A 23,150-nucleotide genomic window follows, 5' to 3' on the forward strand; every position below is an offset into this window, starting at 1 on the left:
CCCAATCACATTACCTATAAATAGAGGAATATTTTGCATTCATTTCCAAGCTTTGAAGAGCCAAGAAATCCCTGTTGCAACTTGAAATTTTTCCAGAAAATTCAACCATTGTGTTTTGAGTTTCAGCTGGTTTTAATCCAATTTCTTGATTCCATTAGCACCTTCAACATCCTCTAAAACTTTTATAACAATTCCCAAGCTTTGAGATGTTCTGAAGTGCTCTAATAAGATCGAGCTTTACCAACTTATGATCACCATCTGGACAAGGTAGTTATGAGCATCATTTGAACTCAAACAAGTTACCACAATGTAGTCCTTCACTCTCTGATGCTTTCCCCTAACTTATCTGGTGTTGATTGGTCGTGCTCACCATTTAATTTTATTTTTCGTGGCTTGTTTGTTTCTGAAACTTCTCTGAAATTCCCTTTGCTCAGTTCACATAAATGAATTTGGAGCATAATGTTGAATTCAGGATAAGAAAAGGATCATAATGATGGTGATCTCGTGTGTTGAATTTACAAAACGATGAAACTTCGGTGAGAGTTCATCGGAGAAGATGACCAGAGCTTTCTCAGGTTGTCTGAGTTTGATCAGACACGTTGGCAAAATGAAATGTTTTGATTGGTTGGATTTTTAACTGGATCTTATGTTTGGCTTGCAACACGTTCCATTGTGTTCTTTAACATTTGGAGTGTTCGATCTGTCACGTCAATTAATGAGGCGTGATCCAACACTCTGTTTTTTTTCTAATTTTAATTATTTTTCTTTTATTATTTTTAATTGCCTCTTCTTTTAAAATTCATAGTAATTTCATTTTTATCCAAAAAATCCCAAAATAATTTCTAGAATTCTCTTTTATTTTTCTTCATCTGATTTTTATTTTTTCACATTTATTTCATTGATTTTCTATTTTCCATGAATTTTCTCTTTTCTCCTTTGTTTTAATTGGTTTAAAATAGTTTTCTGCATTTTAAAATTCTAGAAAAATTATTATATACTTCTTATTTTATTTCCAATCTTCCATAATTTTCTTGGCCATTTATTTGGTATGTTGAAGGACTTTATGGATTTTCCATTTTATTTCTATTTTAAAATTCATTTAAAAATACCTTTGATACATTTTTATTTCATTTAATTGCTTTTTTATTTGTGTGACCTTTGTGAACTTCTGTTAGCCTTGGATCATGATGGTTTGAATTTTAAGTCTCATCAAACTCAATGGATCTTGGATGTTGATGGGGTGAAAACCCTAATCCACCAAAATGGATGATTGATTTTGATGATGACTTGATCAAGCTTTTGATCCAATTTGGGTGTGACTTCTCTTGTGCCTCTCTTATTCATATATTTCTTTTCCCTTTGATCAATTGGATGGCTTGTGTCCATCTTGTTCATGATGTATGGATTGATACTTGATGAACTTTCATCATTTCAAACTTACCTCCTAATTAATCATAGATCGTAAGTTTATCCTAAGTATATGAAATATGGATTGAAGTAATGGACCATCCTCATAGCCTTGGTGCTTGATCATCCCTTTTCTTTTTTTGTGTGGCATGTCTTTAGGAGAATAATTTACATATCATTTGTCTAGCATGTATTAACACAAACATTATTATTGACCGACCTCAAATAGTTGTGATTTCTACATAAGTCCAATTACAATTTCTTAACATAGCGCTAAATTTGTCCAGGAAACAAAGGCATTTTTGTAAGTGAGATTGTGAGTCTCATATTCCTCATGGTATTGTGTGAAAATGTTGCTCATTTTCCATTTGTGAGAGCTAGTGGCATACTTGTTGATTTTATCAAAGTTGGATCTCTTCTCATAAATGATGTATAGGTTCATATTTTCGTGCTTGTGAGTGGATAGTTAAGTGTTCTCCAAAAAGTGACCAAAATATCTTTTTCATCTTTGATTACTAACATGCTTTACTAACACTTTACTTATATTAACTTTTACTTCAAAGTCATTTACTTTATGCTTTTTTTATTTTATGCCATTTACTTTATACTTTATGTTTAAAATTTCATATCATGTTGTTTATGATTATGTTGTTTGTTCTTTTGTTCATTTAGACTTTACTTTCATATCTTTGTAAACAAAACATTAATATAGAAAATACCTAAAAAGAAACTTGATTATCCTGACTCATGGACTTGTGATTACTATCCTTGGCATCATTGTGGAGTTATCGACTTCGAATTAGGGGATCTTGACCTTTTCTTTGGTACTTGTAGTTTGAGACCCTAGAATTCATCTGGTACCTTTGACTTGGGACTTCCCTTTGAATACTTGGTTGAGTTACTATGGTTTCATCTGATACATGGATTATTATTTGCTTATTCTGGCTTGCTTGAGGCTTAATCCAAAGGAGGTCATTCTTGCTTGACTCATGTAATAAAGCTTGTTATATCTTGGTTAGATCTTTCCTCCATAGCTTTTACTTTATTCTTTAGGATAATCTCTTCTTCTCCACCCCTTCTTTAATTTTCAAAATCTTCTCTCTTTTTAAAACCTTCTTGTTTTTTTAACTTGAACTACTTTCTCAATAAACCTTGACTTTTGTCAAGTGATTTTCAAAACCTTCTTCTTGAATGAATGTTAATCCATCTTAAGTATATTGAGACTAATTTCAAAAGACTAAAAAAAGGAATAGTTCATTCAAATCATTTTGTGTCCTTGTGCACTTTTCCTTTTAAATTTTTCTTAAAGTTTAGACATGAGTCATTTCCATAGTTGATATATAATTATCTTATCCTCATAGTATTGATGATAAGTCTTTTCCATTTGTGAGAGCTAGTGGCATACTTGTTGATCCTTATCCAAGTTGGAGCCCTTCTCATGATGATGCAAAGTGCTCATACTTGTGGGTGACTAGTTGAGTATTCTCCTTAAAATGACAAAATACATTTTCCCATAAAATTGAATCAAAACAAACTCCCTTTGTTATTTTTACCACGAACTCTGAGGTTTTGATCCTCCATTGCACTTTGTTAGTGCATAGCCATGAGACTTCAAATGTCTTGGCAAACACAAAAATTATAAAAAAATATTTCTTTTCCCATCTCTCTAATCTTTTACAAACAAGACCTTTTTTTAAACCAAAAGGTACATTTTTAAAGAGGTTCTCATGGAGTACCATGGATGTTTAGGATGCTAATACCTTCCCTTCGCATAACCAGCCCCCAGACCCTTGTTTTCTTTTATTAGTTTTGTTTTAAAACTTATTTTGGTTTTGTTCGTACTTTTTCCATTTTCCTTTGGAGATAATAAGAGCGTGATGGAGACTTTTGCTTTGCGAGTTGAGTTAATTGATAATTTAATCTCAAAATTTGTACCGCTACAATGTTAAGGTGTGCCCAAGCCACCTTAACCCGGATCTCATCCCCAAGCATCCCACAAAGCTTGGAGGATAACTCAAGACATCTGACTCACTCACCAAGTCCAATTTGGGTGGTGAGTCCCCTTTGAAGAAGCTTCAAGATTCATTTGGTCACCCAAGGACCAAACCCTAACTCTTGGCCCTCCTTTGGCTTGTATAAGTCTTGATTCGTCATGGATCTTGTCCATGTAATTAAGGATCCCTCAAATCCAAAGTTTGTTCATGCCCCATGTTCTTTAGATATATCAATTTGACCTTTACATCTCAAACCCTAATTCATCTGACCATGATTCTTGATTAAACTTGTGGCTCAAGAAACTCTAATTTGGGGACTTCTTAACCATTGAACTTGACCATTTTGTACATCCAATCACCCTACCACTCATTCAACATCCTTTCATGTCCATTACAATCCAAATCAACCATTTAAACATCCTCTTAATCTATGTTACAAGTAGTTGCTTCATACTTGATTTTTCAACTTTCGATGACTTGATCCACCCACCAATTTGACCTAAAATAATTCCAAAAAGAACCAAACTTCATTTCCCATCATAATATGATCATATGAACTCAAAACATCCATCATTGTGCCTTAAAAAATAAGAAATCATAAAATCACTAAACTAGGTCATGTTGGTTGGTCACATTTTGGCAAGAATGGCCTATGGGAAGTTCCAAAGACCATAACTTTCTCATTTTTTTGAGACTTTTTAAATTCCACTTCTAGCCAAATGTCCTAAATCACTTCCTTTCCAACTTTGTTTCAAGGTCCAAGACCTAATTTAATGAGGAATGGGTTCAATTTTGTTATTGGTCAAACTGGTCCAACATGCCTACCATGCCCTAAAATCATGTCATGACCCCTACATTGGCACATTTTCATTTCCAAACAACAAGCCCTTTTGATTTTGATCTTTTTGAATTCAATTAAGTTCATAGCAAAGAAAAAATGGTTCAAAATTGAAGCAAAGTGCACAAGCCAATTTTATTTGGCCTTGGTTCAAACTTGGTGTCTTGCCTTAGTGCACAGGCCAAATGCATATCAGTCAGAATTTGCAATTCAGCATGCCAAGTCCTCTAACTCATTCCTTTGGACCCCAATTGTCCACAAAAATCTAACAAATGGTATTGGAGTGTGTATGAAGGTCAACATGCATGCCAAAACATCCCCAAGCCAAGAACCCGACCCCACGTGCAAGAATTCACATTTTGCCCAAAGTGGCAAAAAGCAGATTCTACATCAGGATGTCTCATGGCCTTTGGTTGTTCCAAAAACATGCTATGGGCCAAGACAAACTTGCCTGTAGTGAAATGGTCACAAATTCTATCCGTTTCCATGTCCCCTAAGTCAACTCCAACCACCCTCCCACTCACATGCCAATTTTATCCAAAATCCTTCCAATTCCCCCCAAAACCATCCAAACACCTTCCCTATAAATAGGTGAAGGTGTCTCACTGCCAAAACACACCTAAAAAGGCCCCCCATCAATATCTGACTTTGTCCCTCAAACCTCCATTAATAGAGTTTCAGATTTTTCGTTTCAAATCTTTTCAACCCCAAACCATTGCCCATAAACACTCACCACACATCACTCAAGCTTCCCAAACACTCAATATTTGCTGTCTTGTTTTGATTGATTAAAACACACACGCGTTCTATTTATTAATTGTGTTTATTATTTATTCGCTTCGGTTCATTTCATATCACAACGGGTCTTTGGCCAAGTGGGTGAGGGGGTAAATCCCCCCATGGCCCCAAGGTCAGGGGTTTAATCCCAGCGTGTGCACCCTGACCATTTATTCTTTTCATAATTGTTTTATTTTTATTTATTTTCCCATTATATTTCCCCTTTGATTTTATTTTTTAACCCTCTCATTTTTATTATTTTAAAAATATGTTGAACATAAACCCCTCTTATTTTTGCCTCTAGAATTTAATGGTGCTTTGTTTTATTTCATATTATTGATTTTTGATAGACTTTTGAGGTCTTAAACTCAAGGACTTATGAACTCCACCTATGTCATGATATGTTTGATTTAGGGTTGATTAAAACCTTCTACATTTCAAACCTGTCGTTGGATGATCATTGAGTTCATCCATGGTACTTTGGGGTGTGGATAGGTTGCCCCTATTTCAAATAATTTGGTCATTTGACTACGATTAATATTGTGTGCCACGAGCCTTAAGTGGTGGATAATGAGTGAGAATGAAGCATTCCTACCCTCACTCTGAATATTTTGGATGCAAGACGCTTGACTTGTTGTCTAGAATATTTACCTCCGCCCTTAGACTTTAGTGCAATATAATCACAAACTCTTTTTATAAACCCTTGTTTAAGGTAAAATCAACACAACTTATCAAACCTAATTTTTGTGCCTTAGGGAACCCACGCGAAAACCCTTTTCTCAAAGGTAAAATCAATCCAACACATAAACATTTTTTACTTCGAACTACAGAGCTCTAACTCCTCATCCCTGAATGAGTGATACATAGGCACAAGGGCCACAATCCTTGGCGATCATTATAATAAAAAACCCAAAACCCCTCTCTTTCACACATATTCTTTTGAAAAATAAAATAATGATAGATAGATCCCCATGTACATAAAACAACCCAAATGGTTCCCATGGAATACCATGGACGTGAGGGTGCAAATACCTTCCCCTTGTGTAACCGACTTCCCCTAATCTCGATTGCGATACCATTTCTTTATCCTTTCCCTAGCGTTTCCCATGCACTTATCCTCTCGAGGGTTTAACGACTATTTCCCCTCGCCTCTCCGATAGAGGCACTTAAATAAAATTTGGTAGCGACTCTTTTGATCTTTTATTCAGTCCGTCCAGTTCATCGTTACCCAAAACCCCGGTGGAGATAGCTGGCGACATTGCCGAGGAATTCAGTTTTCCCTAAGCGATACTAGCCTAGTATGGGTAGTTGTTCCTTTTACGTACATGTAGATTTATCTGTTATTTATTTCTTCTGTATATATTACTTTTTGTTGCTAACATGTATGTATTTTTCTTTGTTTGTTTGTTGATCCGAATCCTTGGCTCCGCGACAAAGAAATTTGGAAGCAATAATGATTGCAAAGAAAACCTTGTGTGAAAGACCTTCCACCCGAATCTGAGAGTTTTCTTGAGATATGAGAGGTTGAGTAGTATTGGTCCGTGAGGTGCCTTCCTCGTTAAGGTCGTATGAGAACCTCACTTAGTGGTAGATTCTCTCAAGGGGATTGATGACTATCGTGCTTTCGACGTAAGCATCCTTTCCTTTACTAGAGCTAGTGACCCTAAGATCCCTTTGTATAATATTTAACCATAGCCAGCCTAGACTGGTGGTCACGTAGTATAGGTCCCCGAGGTGCCTTCCTCGTAGGGGTCGATACAAAGATCTCACTTAGAGTTGATGACCTTGATGGAGCAGTCTCCTGGCAAGTAAATTGACATAAGCAACTGACAGTCAAGGAAGTCCATGACTCTAGGGGCAATGTCTTACACCCAACTTTCCAAAAGCCCTAGATAATATAAATCAAGAACCTTGGTTTTCAAAGCAGTCATTATTAAACTCCATGCTTTGTCACAATGGTCCGAAACCTTGAACCCATGCCTAAAATTTGTGGAAATAAATAAAGACCAATCATTCATTTATACATACATTCATCATCAAAATAATAAGCAAAGCTCTTAAAGATTTTCGTTTATTCAAACACATAATTACAAGACCTTTTACCGACACAATCATGGATACTTAGCTCAAAAGTAACAACCCTAAATGACAAGAAGTTTAGATCCAATTTTGGGAACATCCTAGGTCTTTTGACCGAGAAAGTTGATTATGGTGCTATCACTATAATGGACCAATATTATGACGTCCCCTTAATATGCTTCACTTTCCACGACTTCCAAATCTCTCCAACCTTGGAAGACATCGAGAGACTCCTCAACTGATCAATCAAAGAATACAATCCCTTTCTCAAGATGGAAGAAGGTTTCTGTTTCACCGAGCTCTCACTCGTCTTGGGTATCAACGCCTACAAGCTAGTGGCCAACTGGGGAATTAAAGCTTCAGTCAAAGGATTGACCCAAAAACTCCTCGAAGCCCATGCCTGAGAAATATTAAAGGAAGAAAGACTCGACTTCTGTAGTGAAAGCTTGGAAATCCTGATTCATAGAGTTGTTTTCTTCCTAAGTATGGACAAGTCTGTGGATCACTTGGCAGTTGAAGTCTTTCTAACAAAGAATCTGGTGCCTTTCATACTTGTCGACTTCTATCATACCTTTCATACAAGGCATGAGAAGAAGGGAGGTACTTTCCTCTGTTGCATCTATGGATGAGGGACGACATGCCTCAATGTTGACCTTTTACTCAAAGCAATCTGACATGGCCTCAGAAGTTCTCATCTCTCTCCGCCAGCTCAATTTTATGGTACAAGAGAGAATGGGATATGAAAGACGTCATTGTAAGACACGGAGGATTCCCAAACATACCCTTAATAGGAACATAAGGTTTCATCAACTACACCTTGCTATACTCAAAAGACAACTGGGATATGCCATGTTGAGTCCTCCCGAGGAATGAGACTTCATTCCTTTCATTGTCAATACAGTGGATCTTCTCGATTCAAATGTGAAGAGAGTATGAAAAGCTTGGACAAACATAGTCCGTATTGAACAAGAATGGGGTAAGAAAAACATCCTAGCCAAGGAACCCTACTATGCATGGGTAAAAGAGAGGGCTAGGGTTGGTAAGATGTCATTTTTATTTCACCCTTCTTCATTCCCATTGATCCCCGAGACTGAGCCTATCCTACAAGAGGACATGGACAGGCTTACCAACCAAATCAAAATGCTTGAGTTGGAAAACACTCAATTAGGAGTGCAACTCAATCGTGCCAAGGAACGTAACCACGTCTTGGAAGATAAGTGTAAGCAAGTTTGCGAAAAGTTTGAGGATAGCAAGAAGAGACTCCGAATAGACGAAGGACATAGATTTTGGGTTGGTGGAGCTCTACAAGAAGCTAATTTTGAGCTAGACTTCTGCAATGACAGGTTGGATCAAGCGTTCTGAGTTATCAAGGACCTTGAAAAAACTTTCTATAGGTCAAATGCTATTAAGAAAGAAGCGAGGGAAGACTATGAAGCCCATATCCTAGATATAAGGACCACTCTCAAAGAGTGTAAGGACATCTTAGCTAAGGAACAACTAGAGAGAGAGAGAATATTCACCGAAGCTTCTTGTGCGAGCAGTTTAATCTTGGCCGAGCTTTCGAGAAAATCAAGAACCTGGAGAGGGGGGTCTATGACCAAGCCTATATGGAGTTGCAAAACAATTATAGACATTGGGAGGAGCGTTACCGTGGAGCCGAAGTTGTCATTTCTCAAAGGGATGAAATCATCCATAATCTCCAAACCCTTTACAACGAGTGGAGGGACAAGTACGCCAACATGGCAGTACTGACTAACGATGCCCTTCAAGACTTTCTCGACAAGTTAAAGGAGGATGATCTAATTATGTGCCAAGATAATACCCCCGAGGAGGTCTATCACTTCGTCAAATTCTGTAAGAGGACGATGGTTGAACTCATTACCGACATTGAGGCTCTCTGCAAGTCTCAAGGGGTCACTTTCAGGGTTGACATCTAGTTAGTCCAAGATCTCTTCTCAATCTTCTGAAGATATGATTCTCATTAAATCAATTATTTCCTAATATGTATTAACATTGTTCCTTCGTGTACAAGTCAAGATACGATATTCTTCAGTCATAGGGAAACATGCAATATAATACAATAACTAAATCTTCAGAGAATTTTTAGGAAGCATAATTAAGGAGACTAAATCTTACAACTAACGCAATCTGGTTTATGTAGGACGTTGAAGCAACATGTTAGGACATCTTGTTCAACATCTGTAAAATACTTGTTTTTCCAAAAAACAGCCAATCACCAAAAGACAAACCTAACAAGAACTTGAGCGTATAATCTTGAAGGCTGAAAATCCTTCAGAGGCTCTTCAATCTGAGTCACAATCAGAAGCTAGAGCACAAACGTTCATCAGAATCATTGTCTAAGAGCTTTCTAGAACTTTACAGTATCTTGTAAAGTACTTGTATCTCTTCAAAGTCAGAGTGTGTTGATTCTAAAATCTAATGACGTCACACGTCAATGCTTCAGAGTCAGAACCTATTAGCAAAAGCTATACACAAGATAAAAACCATTAATGTACAAATTTTTTCTCTAAGAAACAATGCATTATTATCCTAAAAAAATAAAGGCCAGATGCAGAACCAAAACTTGTTCTTACAGTTGATAGAAATACAAATCAATAAAAACAAACTAATATTAAGTGGTATGAATATAATTCTCTGTTTTGAATGTAACAACTACGCGTGTAAAGTAATAGAAAATCACCTTAGAAACATAAGATTTTGTTGTCATAAATTTAGTTTGATAGATTTTCCTCACATAGCCAGCTGATTATTGTTTGTGCAAAGCACATTGCTTAAAAAATGTAGTTTAAGTTAATAATTAATACTTAATGAATATAAATGTTAGAGCTGGGTTAGTTGTGGTAATCACCGCAAACTCGGTAGGCAAATATCAAATAGGTTTTTTCTTCCTATGATTTCTATCAACCAATTTTTTCTAGCAACAACTAGATTAATAATCTATATAGTCAAACGAAAATGATATTAGATCAAAATTTGACATTAATAGGAGATTTTTTAATTCCAATCATATAAATATAACCTCTTGGTCAACTGGAAAATTAGGCATTAGAGACTTCAGTGATGTCCTACTCCCAGTTACACTTGATGTAGATTTCACTGAAACCTAATCACTACAAAGAATAGATGTACGCACCGTCACTTTCAATCAAATTAAATGTAATAAATAAATTTACAATTAGGTTTAAGCACGTGTATCAAAAAGACATACCCATTTAGTTTCTCATCATCCGACATAAAGATGTATGTCATATTATAAGCACATATTTCATTTAAAATATTTTTTGCGGTGGGTCAAAAAAGTCATTGGTATCAATTGTCATTAAATACATATGTAATAAATACTATTGTAAGTAATAAATTGATATTATGTTATATTAGTTTGAATTAAATAACTAGTTAATACTTACTTCAGGAATGACGAAATATTTATCACAACCTTCATATCCAAAACTATGTGATGGATGGAAGTTGAGGTAAAAATCGTCATCATCTTCTTCAGGATTACAGAACAAATTCTTCTTAGTCCTATTGTGTTGGCTATCATCTAGTATTCAAGTCCTTTTTGTTAAGCTTGAATTTGGGTGGGTTGATGTTGTGCCCAAAGTCATCGTAAATTTGGACTTGGTTGGTTTTATTTTGGTTGCTGCCATTTTTTTAAACAAAATTTTATGCTCCACTTTAGGCGTTGATGTTGTGGAGTCATAATCTTTTGATTTGTCATTGTCAGCGAAGCTTCTAAGTAATTTCTCAAAGACATTTAACATAATGACTCAATTAATTACAACGATTTAAAAAAAAATTCATCATGCATGACTTACAAATTTTATTATTGATTCAATAAACTTTCCATTTCCCTAAGGATTTTGCATAATTTGAGTGGACTAAGCTACATAATTTCTCAGGAACACGTAAAGTTTGTGGCCTTACCAATGCAAACCTTAAAACCTAACAATATAAGTATGCTTTATATGCAATAGATCAATTCATCTAAAATATTTTCATTCTCAGTTTGGTATAATATTGCAGAGGTACAATGGTCAAAGTTCATTTTGTTTTCGATTATCGTCAATACATGCATTTCATTTTCAAAATTATTTTGACCTATGTTTCTTCTGTTTAATGAATCATAAAACTTTACTATTGATTATTGTACCCCAAAGTTTTCCCTCCCCTTTTACTTTTCATCTGACTTATGGCTTGAGACTCATTCATGTCTCATTCATGTGCATCCTTCATTCATGATTAACACATGCTAACAAGCATCATAGATTCAAGGTCGTGGTTAATGAAAATTAGGGTTTTGGCTTGAAGAATGTCGTATTGCTTATCAGGTGGGATGAAACCCTAATTTATTTATCCTTTGGGATCTTAATTCTTGAAGATTATACCATGACTTTCATCTATACATCTAAACCCTAATTCTTGATTCTTGCTCTTATGGGAGCTTGATCGCTCGACTTCGTGAGTCGAAATTGGGGTACAAACTGCAAGTGCACAGTTCTATCGCGTAGTTTTAAAAGATATCGATCCCACAGGGACTTATGAATCGATATACCGTTATCTAAGGTTACTTCGTAAAGCTAAGGTGGATAATGTTTGATTGTTTGGGGGAAAAGCTAAAAACTAAAATAAGATCTACAATAAATATTAATAAAGCGGATATCGGTATGTAGTTCGTCGTAATTAGGGAATCAATTCTTTGTCGGTTTCCTGGTTTTAAAATAAATATTTTCAGTTGACTTTATTGATTAAAAGTTTGATCTCAAACTCTCGCTCTGTTGAATAAACCATGATTTTATGTTAATGTAGCTGTCACTTATAATTAAGTCAAAAAACCATTTTTTGAAAGCAATACAGTCCATAGAAACTCTTTTTAAGAAAACACTGACCGTTTAAACACCCTTATCTCAAACTCTCGCTCTGTTGACTTAGGTTATATAGTTAAATTCGAATGCTTAACTCTCGTCCTCACATTCAATCTTTAAAAATACTTTTTGGAAAAGATCAGAATTGAATTAACTCTAAAACTTGCTCTCGCCCTGATCTAGAATTAATGTCTAATTTACACTGTCCAGTTAAAACCTCAAACTCTCGCTCTATTGATTTTAACCTCTTTATGTCTTTTACTTTCGTAAAAACCTTTGTTATTAAACCTGTAAATTGAGACCGTAAAAAGAGTGATTTTAATTTTAAATTCAATTAAATCGACTTAGTTTTGATTCCTTATTCCGCTTACTTTACATACCGATATCTAAGCGAATTAGCCAGACATGCTAAACAAACTTAAATACATATCATGCATAACCAGACTCATCCCAGGAAAATAATATAAATAAATAATAAAACAAAGCATTAAATAATAATTTAAGAACCTGAATGAGTTAAACAATAGTCTTGAACACTCCACCTCAAGCCGGTAGGATTTGTTCTTGGATTCTTCAATTAAACAACAAATTAAAACGAAGGAAATAAAAACTAGATTCTAACGTAAGGTTAGATCCGGTAAAAAGGTACACAATAGTTTCCGGTGTAGAAACTATTGTGCGAAAAAAATTAACTAATAGCTAAAAAGGAAAATAGAAATTGCAAGGGAAATAGTGTAGAACTCGTAAAAATAATAAAGAAACAATGCCTAAGTTGCTGGAAGAGAAAATATGCAAAAGCGAAAACGGCAAAAGAAAACATGGAAAAAGCATGGAACCCTTTTAGGTTTGGAAAGTGGCTATTTATATTGGTGCCTTGAGTAACTGCCTCCGCTTCAAAAGGTCTTCAACGTGCATAAAAGTTGGGCGTGGATATAGGGCTCAACTCTCCCTCAACGTGTCTGAAGCGTTCCTTGCGCCAAAAATGTAGGGGAATGGTGTGACGTTCGTCACACCATGTGTGACGTTCGTCACAGGAGTGTGCAAGGCGTGACGCTCGTCACGGCCTCTGTGACGTCCGTCACAGGCACAGCACCTGTGTTCTTGTACTTTGGGCTGGGCTTTGATATTTGGTTCATTTTCTCTCCTTTTTGCACCTCCTTTTCTTCCATTTTTACTTGTGCTTCAAAATAAGCCACCTGAGACAAATAGGAAGAAAATACCGCGTAATATCTAATAAAATAAAGTGAACTGAAATAAATAATGATAAAATTTAATTGAATTAAGTCCTAAAATATGATATAATTTCATGTTATCAAACTCCCCCATACTTAGATCTTTGCTTGTCCTCAAGCAAAATAAGTATAGAACTTGTTAAGATTTTTAGCCAGATGAAATTTCAAAACACACGTCAATTTCGTATTAGGCTGCATGTAAACTTTGTTTAGAGGTAACTTGAGTTAAATCTTGACATCAACAACCACCGTCACAACCTAGATAACCCCACCTTATGCAAATCAGTTCAAGTACACTACGATAGCTATCCTAGTTCCTTCACTCTTATTTCACCTGTTTTCATTCTAGCGAAATCACATTAAGCCCTTTATCTTTTCGCGCACATAGTAGAGTAACCGGTTAGTGATTCTGATTCCCTTTTATCTAGAAGTTTTGGTACATAAGTCGGATAACTTCGTTATTCAGTCCATTGCAAATTGCGGGGGATCGGACCGTAGTCCGCCCTACCAAGTTCAGTACCAGATACCTTCTGAACCAACTCATAATGGATCTTTCATCTTATGCTTTTGTATGATCTGCAACCTTTAGATTAAATGATCTGGTAGGGATCACCTAACTTAATTAGTGCATTTCCTGATTTTTTTTTTTTTTTTTTTTTTTTTTTTTTTTTTTACTTTGGGAATCATTCACTTATATTCATCGGCTCTCCACGTAGTTTGCTATTAGGATGGTGCTGACTTCTTGTATAAACTACTCGGGGTTACTATAAAACTAAAAGTTCAAGGGATTGGTATAATAGGTACTTATCCTGATCTAACGTGTTGAGGTTCGTTTAGAGTGTTTGGCGGTAGTAGTCTTTGTCTTAATTCGTCTCAAGATCGATAAGATGAGCAACCTTTATACTTATTGGGTGTTGAATTTTTGTTGTGGCTCATGAAAATTTGAGGGAATAGATAATAGAACTTTGTTCACACTCGGGACTTAACTTAAAATAATAGATTTTTTTTTATATAATAATTAAAATAACAATGAAAGGAAAGGTACATACTTGAAAAATGGAAATAGAAAGAACATGGTTTCCCCCCCATACTTAAATTAAACATTGTCCCTAATGTTTTAAGGAAATGAAATACAATATGGAAAGGAAAAAGAAACTACAGCTAAGGCTGCCTTCCGCCTCTGGTTCTTGGCCCAGGTGATCTCTGACGTAAGTCTAAGTTGTCGAACCTGCTGAACAACTCAGTAAACCGTTGGTCGATTATGGCATTCCTAGCATCCTGTTGTTGTTGCATTTGACGCATCATTTGCATCATCTCGACATTTCGTGCTTGCATACCATCAATAGCATCCATGATGTCGTCGTTGGTTGCAGGCCTTCTTCGTCGACGACGTTGGAAGGATGGGCCAGTTGCATTATCAGAAGGGTTGAGCGGGACGGATTGTTGTGCGGGAGGCTGATCACCTTGCTCCATTTCTTCAAACTCGTCTGTGGGCGGGTTTGCTTGTGAAGGCTCGGTGGCTTCGGGAGCATTTAGATCATAGAGGAGGCGGTTGCGGTTTGTGACATCGGTCAGGGCCATGTTGGGTAGGACAACGCTTGGGATGGCCTGGTTGTTCACCATAAGATAATATCCTCCTCCTACTCTATTCTTAATCATGCGGCTGGATCGACAGTAGTTGATGTCCATGAATAGGGGAGGTAGAGATTCTAAGGTTTGGAGTCGGTCCCCTAAGTTTAAGCCAAGTGCAATGGTGGTGATTAATCCACCAATTACAAAGGGTTGGAGGCCTCTAGCACATAAGGTGCGGATATGATGAAATAGAAAAGAGGCAGCGTTTACCTTAGCAGTCGGTTCGAAGACGCATTCGAGGAAGAATAGTTCTTTTGCGTTGACCTTACTGTTGTTTGGTCTTCCAAAAACTGTGTTTTGTAGGATCCGGAGAAAATATCGGATGGTTGGGTTATGCATGTGGGAAAGAAGGAGTTCTTCCCAGTTGTAGGGATCTAGACCGGATATTTTCTTAAAAAGGGTGAAAATGGCAACTGTGCTCCAGTTTATTTCGGGAGGGATTCTGGGGTAGACTTGACCTTCTGTGGGAAATTGTAGCATGGTACTCAATTGGTTTTGGGTTAAGGAGTACTCGGTGTTGAACAGTTGGAAGGTTGCGGTGCCGGTTAAAAATCCATCTTCACCGGCGGAAGTGGTGTATGCGTATGAACTTAAGAATTCTAAGGTTAGGGAGGGGTATGTTGGTTGGTTATGGGTGCATAGAAAGGTTAAGTCGGCTTGACAGAGCATCCATTCGATACCTTGGAGTAATCCTAATTGGTGTAAACAAGTAAAATCAGGGTACCTGGTGGAGACGACGCCTCGCTGTTGGAAACGCTCGAATTGCTCCCTTTGATAATTTTCGTCTTCGGATCGGAAGATGATATTTCCGAAATTCTGATTTCCCGCCATAGTGATGAATGAATTTGAAGGAGTAATTTGGAGAGAAAAGAAATGTATTTGATAGGAGAGAATGGTTTGTGGTGAATGAAGGGAGGTTTTGATGGGTATTTATAGGAAAAGAATTTGGAAGTTGGAAAAAGAGGTGGTTTAAAAGTAAATAAATGTGGGTAAATGTGAATAAATGGGGAAGATAAAAAATTGAAGGGTGTAACGTTCGTCTCCAACGGCTATGTAACGTTCACCTAGTCAGAAAGGTGTTACGCTCGTCACAGGGGTGTGACGGTCGTAACAGGCACTTGGCGTGCCGTTCGTCATAGATTGTGTGACGCTCGTCACACATTCTTTTTGGCAAGGCTTCAGTAGCGTTCTACAGAATTACTTTGGTAACGGTATTTATTTTTATTATTTTGTTTTGTTTTTAGGTTATTCTATCTTGCTAATTAATTTATCTTGCATGCTATTCTACTTTGCATAATAATGCATGAATAATTCAATAAGTTATAGGTAGCAACAGTAGAGAGTATGATAGCTATTGCATAATAAGATTAAATAAATAGCTTCAATAAAATGATCATAATGTAATATTGGAAAGAAAAAACAAAAGAAATGTGAAAAGGAAACAAATGCGAACATGAATTCAAATAACATTAATGAATAATCTAACTTAAAACTAAATAACTAAGAAAAATAAATAAATTCTATCCATCTGCACGATCTCTGGCCGGAGGATCAAAAGAGTTAACACGGTGTAGCAACTCGTGAAACTGTTTTGTCATACTGCTCATGTATCCTAGCACTTCGTGTCTCATTTCAGTAAACTCTTCTCTGAGGGCGTCTTGTTCTGACATCAAAGCTTCAATGGCGGTGTTATAATCAGTTCCGGGCATGTGATGTCGGAGGTCGGATATTGCTGATTCTTCGGTCTGAACAGGCTGAGGAGGAGGGTTAATATCATAATAGCCGGATGGTGTCCGAGGGTCGGATTCGGCATAAGGGATCTGGTCATTATAAATCTCATAGTCATCACAAATCTCATAGTCCTGGATGGATTCAGTGGATCTAGCAGGAGTGGGGGTTTCGTTCAGATTGTAGAGCCAGTTGTTGCGGTTATGAACACTAGTCCTAGGATCGGGTAAGGTAAATAGGCAAAGAACCTGGTTATTAATAATAAGCTCAAACTCATCAGATCCTAGGTTTGCTATAAACAAGGTGTTGAAGAGGAAAGGTATACTCATAGTAGTAATGCCACAAAAAGGGCTTAGGTCGAGAGTCGACTGACGTAACCCGATAGCGTTACCAATCATGGTTATCAGACCGCCTATTCTAATAGGTGCTCGCTCATCTTGGATAAGGTGGTCTAAATTTGCTAGCATAAAGGTGGCACCGTTTACTGGACGGTTCTGAGAAGCACAGAATAGGATGAAAAGTTCATCACGTGAAACTAAAGTGCTGTTTGGCTTCTCTCCAAATAAGGTGTGGGTGAGGATCCCATGGAAGTAACGGAAAGCCGGGTTATGAATGTTTCCAGGGAGAAACTCATGGTCCTCGGGTTCATCATTTCCAGTCAAACTACCCCAAAAGTGTTCAAGTTCTCTATATTCAAGAAGTTCTTCCTGGCTTATTGTGAATGTGTCAAAGGAGGTAGGAAAACCCAATAGGTTGGTAAAGTCTCTAATATTAAATTGGTACTCCATGTTGAACATTCTGAACTGGATAGAACCTCTGCTAATTCCTTTTCCATGGCTGGGTAGATAGATTAATGAGCTAAGGAATTCTAGTGTTAGTCTCCGGTAGGTGGCGAAATGTCTTAGGATAGGGGATGTCTCCCATCCTATCTGATTCAGCAAATACAGGACACTGTCTCTTAGTCCAAGGGCAGTCATAGCCCAATCATCAGCATATAAACTAGGTAGCATCTCTCTAGTGGCTAGTTCGTCAAACTTTTGTCTCTGAGCCATTCCTCTGAATTTGATACCCATACGATCAATATGTCCCATCAGGTTAGTGTTAGCTAGAGAAAAAAAAAACATGAGTTTTAGTTAGGATTTGGCCAAATGCCGAAAGAAGAAAAAAGTTATTTTATTTTATTTTTTTTATTTTTTTTATGAATTAAAATAAATCAAGAATGAATACTAAACAGAAATTAAAAGAATAATTAAGGAAGAAATAGGAAAATGATAATAATAGAATAAGAAATTAATAAAATAATTGTGGGTTGTCTCCCACTAAGCGCTTTGTTTAAATGTCGCAAGCTCGACAAAGAAACTGTTAAGTGTAATCTATTAATCTTGGAGGCATTTCGTCTAAGTGTAGGATTTGCGAATCTTCGTTGGTTTCCGCATAGTGATAGTGTTTTAGACGTTGCCCGTTTACAGTGAACGGTTCTGTGGATTTGCCTTTAATTTCTATCGCTCCACTGGGAAAGATGTTAGTGATATGAAAAGGACCTGACCATCTGGACCGTAGTTTTCCCGGGAATAACTTTAGTCTAGAGTTAAATAAAAGGACTGCGTCGCCTTGCTTGAAGATTTTCCTTGATATATGCTTGTCAGGCCATTGTTTTGTTCTTTCTTTGTAGATTCTGGCATTTTCATAGGCGTCTCTTCTGAGTTCCTCTAATTCGTTTATGTCAAGGATTCTCTTTTCGCCGGCGGCCTTATAGTTTAAATTCAGATTTCTAATAGCCCAATAAGCTTTATGTTCTAACTCTACCGGGAGGTGACAGGATTTTCCATAAATGAGCTTAAATGGGGTCGTCCCTATGGGGGTTTTATAAGCAGTTCGGTATGCCCACAAAGCTTCTGGTAATTTCAATGACCAGTCTTTCCTTGAAGTGGCGACTATTTTTTCTAGTATTTGCTTGATTTCTCTGTTAGATACTTCCACTTGTCCACTGGTCTGAGGGTGGTAAGGTGTTGCTACTCTATGTCTTACGCCATACTTAAGCAGTAGTTTTTCGAGTACTTTGGATATGAAATGCGATCCACCGTCACTGATTACTATTCTTGGGATGCCAAATCTCGGAAATATTATATTCTTAAAGAGTCTAGTTACTACTCGGGTGTCATTTGTTGGAGAAGCTATAGCTTCGATCCATTTTGATACGTAGTCAACTGCCACGAGTATGTATTTGTTATCGAAAGAGGATGGAAAAGGTCCCATGAAGTCTATTCCCCACACGTCGAAAATCTCTACTTCCAAAATACCCTTTTGTGGCATCTCGTCACGTCTAGATATGTTTCCTGTGCGTTGGCATCTGTCACATTCCTTGATAGCCGCATGTACGTCCTTCCATATAGTTGGCCAATAAAAGCCGACTTGTAGGATTTTAGAGCAGTTCTTGGATGTACTTGTGTGTCCACCATAAGGAGCGGAGTGGCAGTGTTGGATTATATTTTCTACCTCTTCCTCGGGTATACATCGACGGAAAATACCATCGGGGCCTCTTTTGAAAAGTAAGGGATCATCCCAGTAATAGTGTTTTATGTCGTAGAAGAATCGTTTCTTCTGCTGGTAGGATAAAGTAGGTGGAACTATTCCGGCAGCTAAATAATTGACGAGATCAGCGTACCATGGTGTGACAGATATAGCTAAGGTGGTTCCTACTTGCTTGTCAGAGTTATTCTCTTCCAAAGTACCTATAAGTTTATCGTACGAGAAATCATCATTAATTGATGTTCTTTCCGGTTCAAGGTTCTCAAGTCTAGAGAGGTGGTCTGCTACTACGTTTTCAGTTCCTTTCTTGTCTTTGATTTCTAAATCGAACTCTTGTAGCAACAAGATCCATCTTAGGAGTCTAGGTTTAGCATCTTTTTTTGTTAAGAGGTATTTGGTAGCAGCGTGATCAGTGTAAACTATTATTTTGGCTCCGACCAAGTAGGAACGAAATTTATCTAGCGCAAATACAACTGCTAGGAGTTCTTTCTCGGTAGTAGCGTAATTCATCTGCGCTTCATCTAGGGTTCTACTTGCGTAATATATAACGTGAAGCTTTTTATCCTTTCGTTGTCCTAAAACAGCACCTACAGCATAATCGATGGCATCACACATTATTTCGAATGGTTCATTCCAGTCGGGTGTCTGCATTATGGGTGCGGAGATCAATGCTTGCTTAAGCGTTTGAAATGCTTTTAAACAGTTATCGTTGAATATGAATTCAGCATCTTTCATCAATAGTCCGGTTAAAGGTTTAGTTATCTTAGAGAAGTCTTTGATGAATCGTCGGTAAAAACCGGCGTGTCCTAAGAAGCTTCGTACTTCTCTCACGGTTCTTGGGGGTTGAAGATTTTCGATTACCTCTATTTTGGCTTTGTCTACTTCAATTCCTCTGTTCGAGATGACGTGTCCTAAAACAATTCCTTCTTGTACCATAAAGTGGCACTTCTCCCAGTTAAGTACTAAGTTTACTTTTACACATCGCTCAAGAACTCTTTCTAGGTTTTCAAGGCATTCTTCAAAACTTTGTCCGTATACGGAAAAGTCATCCATAAATACTTCCATGATGTTTTCGAGAAAGTCGGCGAAAATTGCCATCATGCATCTTTGAAAGGTTGCAGGAGCATTACACAGGCCAAACGACATTCGTCTATAAGCGAAGGTACCAAAAGGGCACGTGAACGTTGTCTTTTCTTGGTCATCAGGGTGAATTGGTATTTGAAAGAAGCCTGAATAACCGTCTAGATAACAGAAATGTGAATGTTTTGCTAATCGTTCTAACATCTGGTCAATGAATGGTAAAGGAAATGATCTTTTCGGGTTGCTTTGTTTAGTTTCCTATAGTCAATGCACATTCTCCATCCCGATTCGATTCGTTTATTTATAGTTTCCCCTTTTTCGTTTTCAATAACGGTTATGCCTCCTTTCTTTGGTACTACGTGTACAGGACTAACCCATTTGCTATCAGATATAGGATATATAATGCCTGCTTCTAATAACTTGGTTATTTCCTTCTTTACTACCTCACTCAGGATCGGATTTAGTCTCCTCTGGTGTTCCCTAGAGGTTTTACAGTCTTCTTCTAGCATGATGCGGTGCATACAAATAGAAGGACTTATTCCTTTAAGATCGGTGATGTGGTAACCTAGTGCGGTTGGATACTTTCTTAAGATATGTAGGAGTTTTTCTATTTCGAGTCTTCCTAGGTCTGCATTAACTATCACAGGTCGTTCAAGTTCTAAGTCTAGGAATTCATATCTCAGATTTTTGGGAAGTGTTTTCAGGTCAAGGGTTGGTTTGTTAAGACATTGCGTAGGGTCCGGTGTTATTGCTAAACATTGGTTAGATTTGTCTTCTACAAGGTAGTCAGATGATTTGTCTTCTCCTAACTCTGCTTCTTTTATGCATTCATCGATGATATCCATGAAGTAACATGTATCTTCTATTGCAGGTGCTTTCAAGAATTGGGAAAGAATGAACTCAATTTTCTCTTCACCTACTTCGAAGGTGAGTCGTCCTCGTTTTACGTCTATGATTGCACCGGCAGTTGCTAAGAACGGTCTTCCCAGTATAATGGGTGTAATATCATCTTCTCTAATGTCCATAATTGTAAAATCAGTTGGAATGTAGAATTGACCTATGCGTACGGGAATGTTTTCAAGAATTCCTACAGGATATTTGATGGAACGATCTGCTAGTTGCACAGACATTTTGGTTGGTCTTAATTCTCCCATTTCCAGTTTCTTACATATGGATAAAGGCATAACGCTAATTTCGTCTCCTAAATCGCATAAGGCTTTGTCGATGAAAATTTTTCCTATGTGACAGGGTATAGAGAAACTACCCGGATCCTTGAGTTTAGGAGGCATGTTTTGGATTATAGCGCTACATTCGGCAGGGAGTGTAACGGTTTCGCTATCTTCAAGTTTCCTCTTATTAGAAAGAATTTCTTTTAAGAATTTAGCATATGAGGGCATCTGCGTAATAGCTTCGGTGAACGGAATTGTAACGTTTAATTGTTTAAGGAGATCAACAAATTTTTTAAATTGGCCCGCATCTTTGGTCTTAATAAGCCTTTGAGGGTAAGGGATAGGTGGTTTGTAAGGTGGTGGAGGTACATAAGGTTCCTTCTTTTCTATGGTTTCCTTATTACTCTCTTCCTTTTCCTTAGGTTCACTTTCCTCAGTTGATTTTTTAGGGTTTTGGTTTTCCATCCTTGGATCAGACGGTCCTTCCACTTCCGTTCCACTTCTTAATATGATTGCATGAGCGTGGCTTCTCGGGTTAGGTTGGGGCTGTCCAGGGAATGTACCAGTTGGGGCAGCAGTAGGCGCTTGTTGTTGAGCTACTTGTGATATTTGTGTTTCCATCATTTTGTTATGGGTAGCCAGGGCATCTAGTTTGCTTGCTAGTTGTTTAAGTTGTTCGCCAGTGTGTACATTCTGGTTTAAGAAATCTTTATTGGTTTGTTGTTGGGAAGCTATAAAGTTTTCCATCATGATTTCCAAGTTGGATTTCCTAGGGGGGTTATTGTTAGGCATGGATGGGTTCGGTTTCTGATATCCTAGAGGTATAGCTGGGGCTTGATTTGGAGATTGTCCAGGTGCGTACAAAGCATTATTACTCTTATATGAAAAGTTTGGATGGTTCTTCCAATTTGAGTTATAGGTATGCGAGTAGGGGCTTCCTTGAGCGTAGTTTACTTGCTCTGCTTGGATTCCTGTTAAGAGTTGACAATCCGTAGGAGTGTGACCTTGGATTCCACAGACCTCGCAATTCTGAGTTATAGCAACCACGGCGGTTGCAGGTGATACATTTAAACTTTCAATTTTCTGGACCAGAGCATCCACTTTTGCATTGACGTGATCAAGGTTACTTATCTCGTACATGCCAGTTTTCGTTTGAGGTTTTTCCACCATTGTTCGTTCGGTTCCCCACTGATAGTGGTTTTGGGCCATGCTCTCGATAAGCTGGTAAGCATCAGCATAAGGTTTGTTCATTAGTGCACCACCTGCAGCGGCGTCTATTGTTAACCTTGTGTTGTACAAGAGACCATTATAAAATGTGTGAATAACTAACCAGTCTTCCAAACCATGGTGTGGGCAAAGTCTCATCATGTCTTTGTATCTTTCCCATGCTTCGAAAAGAGACTCGTTGTCTTTCTGTTTAAATCCGTTTATCTGGGCTCTTAACATAGCTGTTTTGCTTGGCGGAAAGTATCGGGCAAGAAAAACTTTCTTCAACTCGTTCCATGTGGTGACAGAGTTGGAAGGGAGAGACTGAAGCCATCTTCTAGCGCTATCTCTTAATGAGAAAGGAAAAAGACGAAGTCGAATTGCCTCTGAAGTGACACCATTAGCTTTGACAGTATCAACGTATTGGACAAATACGGATAAATGAAGGTTTGGATCCTCGGTAGGATTTCCAGAGAATTGGTTCTGTTGCACTGCCTGCAACAGCGAAGGTTTAAGTTCGAAGTTGTTTGCTTCGATTGCGGGTGGAGCAATACTTGAATGCGGCTCATCTTGCGATGGAGCGGCGTAATCTC

The 23,150-nt window shown here is 37.5% G+C and overlaps 1 pseudogene; it reads left to right on the plus strand.

Moving 5' to 3' along the window:
• The first annotated feature begins 22,690 nt into the window (after positions 1–22,690).
• LOC127089202 (uncharacterized) lies at positions 22,691–22,790 on the plus strand (annotated as a pseudogene).
• The last annotated feature ends 360 nt before the right edge of the window (positions 22,791–23,150 follow it).

This window comes from Lathyrus oleraceus, chromosome 5 (assembly GCF_024323335.1).
Source record: "Lathyrus oleraceus cultivar Zhongwan6 chromosome 5, CAAS_Psat_ZW6_1.0, whole genome shotgun sequence".
In the NCBI taxonomy this organism is placed as follows: domain Eukaryota; kingdom Viridiplantae; phylum Streptophyta; class Magnoliopsida; order Fabales; family Fabaceae; genus Lathyrus; species Lathyrus oleraceus.